The sequence below is a fragment of the Halyomorpha halys genome, unplaced genomic scaffold, assembly GCF_000696795.3.
Source record: "Halyomorpha halys isolate HHAL.00 unplaced genomic scaffold, Hhal_1.1 Scaffold107.1, whole genome shotgun sequence".
Classification (NCBI taxonomy): domain Eukaryota; kingdom Metazoa; phylum Arthropoda; class Insecta; order Hemiptera; family Pentatomidae; genus Halyomorpha; species Halyomorpha halys.
The window spans coordinates 1,820,186-1,823,414 of record NW_027112128.1 but is presented as its reverse complement, the minus strand read 5'-3'; positions in this window follow the sequence as shown (position 1 = coordinate 1,823,414).

Sequence of the window (3,229 nt, the reverse complement as noted above, 5' to 3'; positions counted from 1 at the left end):
CTTTAAATGATGTTCTTTTTAGTTTTTTTATTGTATAGATTCTCGAGTTGTTGACAGAGGGAGTTAGGTATTAAGATTTATACTACACAGTCTGTAAATATAACTCCCCCCTGCCAGTTTACGAACAATTCCTCGTAAACTCAAAAACAAAACAAATAAAAAGACATCATCCGAAAGATATTTACAATAGAACAAAATGACAAACATACACAGTCAAATTAAAATATTAGTACCAATAAGAAACATTACAAACAAAAACTTGTATTTCTACTTGTCCATTCTATTTACACAACTCCTTGTTTATCCCTTGCACTTTGCACTGTAACGTCCCCCAACTCACCATAAACCATTTCGGTAGCTATGTACATCTTTATTGAAATTACACAAATACATGAAATGTATACAACAATAGCAAAAAAAAAAAAAAAACTTATGATTATGGTTTGTCGAGGAGGCATCCCAGGTGTCTACAAAGTTGCAATCGCGGGGAACTTGAGCTGTTCAACATGAACTGTCCGCTTTTTCTTTGGTTCCTGTAGACTGTCAATAGTAACCACATTGTGTTCTCTAATCGTAACCACCCGGAATGGACCCTCATAGCGTAGGAATTCTTTCCCCCGGTTAGACCCCACTCTCCGATACACAATCGTTCCGATTTTTACGTCCCCTATCACGTCCCGGAGATTCGAATTCTCCCGCGCTACCCGTCGATTTTTCTCTCGCTCGATACGCTCCCTGGTTTTACCCCATAATCGTCGCATAACCTCGCCCTCCGGATCCGCTGTGTCCGTGAAGTTTCTCCGTCGCCCTTGGAGGCCAAAGAGGACTTCGAATGGCGAGAACCCCGTGGTTGAATGAATTGAGTGGTTATACGCGGCCACCGCTCGAATCATCGCCTCATCCGGTTCTAGCCCTTTATCCACGTGATAAACCCTCAAATGGTCGCTCAAGGTGCTATGCAGCCTTTCCACGCCCCCTCGACTCTTTGGGTGACCGGGAGTGTTGATGTGCCATTCCACACCTAGGGTCTTCATCTCCTCCCTTATCGCGGCATTGTCGAATTCCCGCCCCCGTCAGACGATATTCGGTCCGGGACACCATAAAATCGGAACCATATCCGCAACGCTGCCAGCACTGCCCCAGCTGACTTATCCCGCACCTGATGCGCCATAGCAACCTTACTGAAAAGGTCGATGGCTGTCACCCACTTGTACCCTTTCCAGGTGAAGGAGTCTATCTGTATGTCGCACAGTGGTCTATGGGCTGTAGGCGTCTCTTCTTGCACTGCTTTAGGAGGATGACGGTCATATTTCGTGCTAAGGCATACATTACAACCGCCTAAGACCTCTTGTACTGTCTTCTTCATTCCCCACCAGAAGTAGCGTCGCTTGAGTGCCTGTATTGTTTCACTTAGCCCGCGGTGGTTCGTCTTCCCTTGATGGTACGCGAGAGTGACCTCTTTTTGTCGCTCCTCATCTCGCAGAGTTTCCACCATCATTGTACATCTAATGAAGGTCCTGTCCACCCCTATCAGTTCTTGTCTCCAAAGTCTCTTGATCTTGTCCCGGATGACGGAATTGCCCACGTATAGGTAAAATGTTTTACCGGGTTTCGACGCATCGTTGAGTGCTCGGCATATCTGATCCTCGCGTACCCCGAGTACCGACCGTATGGTATTAATAGAGCTCTGGCCATATCTAGAGTACTCAACCTTCATCATTTCGGTGGTCCTCGTTTTCCACACGATCTGATGTTTCTTGTCGTTGACAATTTCCTCTACTTCCTCCATTTCAGATGGAGCTCTTCCCCCGGTAGAGCTTTCGTCTCCCGATGTCTGATATTCCTCTCTCGAAATCGTATGTCCCAGAAAACTAATTTGCTCCCGTCCCAACAACGACTTCTCCTCGGATAGCTTGAGGCCGAATTACCTAATTCTTTGAAACACCGTTCTTAAATGATCTTGATGATCGCCCTCATTTTTGCTGAAGACGATCAGGTCGTCCATGTATACCTGACACATGGGTTCGTCTATACCCCGGAGAAACTCATCCATTAACCGTTGGAACGTGATCGGGGCGTTCTTTAGTCCAAAAGGCATCCTAGTAAATTCGTAGTGACCCCGTTCGAATGAAAATGCCGTCTTCGCCTGGTCTTTGGGATGCATTTTAATCTGATGGTACCCCGCCTTCAGGTGGAGGGTGCTGAAGATGGTTGATCCCCCAAGTCTATCCAGTATGTCCTCTAAACGGGGAATGGGGTACCTTTCGTCTACCGTGTTCTCGTTCAACTTCCGGTAGTCAATCACAACGCGATATTTTTCCTTGCTATCTCCCAGTGTTGCTTTTTTCTTAACCGCCCAGAAGGGACTATTATAGGGTGACGTACTGTTAATGATTATGCCCTGTTTTTTCAAATTCGCCAACTCTTCCCTTATATGTTCCCGTAACGCCTGTGGATACCGCCGTTCCTTCACATACGTTACTTTCTCTTGCTTTAAAGGTATTTCGTGCACCGTCTCTCCCGTTGCGCCCAGCACATCTCCGTCCTTTAAAAAAATGTCCGAATATTCGCGCATGAATCTAGTTCTCCAATCCTCTTCCCTGTTAATCGCTCCCACCCTCGTGCTCTTATCCCTTTCTAGGCCCTGACATTCGAATTGCTTTTTCCCAATTTTTATGTTCCAGCGCCCCGCTTTGTTCTTAATCTGCGCTCCCGCCTTTTCCAGTAGATCACACCCTAAAATTACTTCATAGTATCTCGGTATTTTGTTTACTACATGAACAGTAAGCTTGTGTCCACTTACCCCCATCTACTTAACCCCATCCTCGACTCTCCTAATACGCTACAGGGTCCACCCAAGGTGATTAGTTTGCAACTACATACCTGTACCTGGGGTGTCTCCTCTTGGCCACTCCATCTTCTCAACGCCTCCTGGCTCAGGATGGTGTTAGAACTCCCACTGTCGATGAGACATCTCACTCCTCCCACGCTGATGATTGGCAGGCCGCCCTGCTTCCCCTTGACGCTGTAGTTCACTAATATGCGGTCGCCTCTCCGCTGATACTCTCCTCACATGTCGACCTGGCTTCTCCTCCTCTCAGATGCCCGCCTCCATCCCTGTCTTTGATCTCTCCGTGTGTCCACCCGTCTAGTATGCCCTTCCTCCAACTCGGACTCTGATGCCTCGGAAGTTCCTGGCGACTCTGTGGTTGATCCTCCCGATCTTATC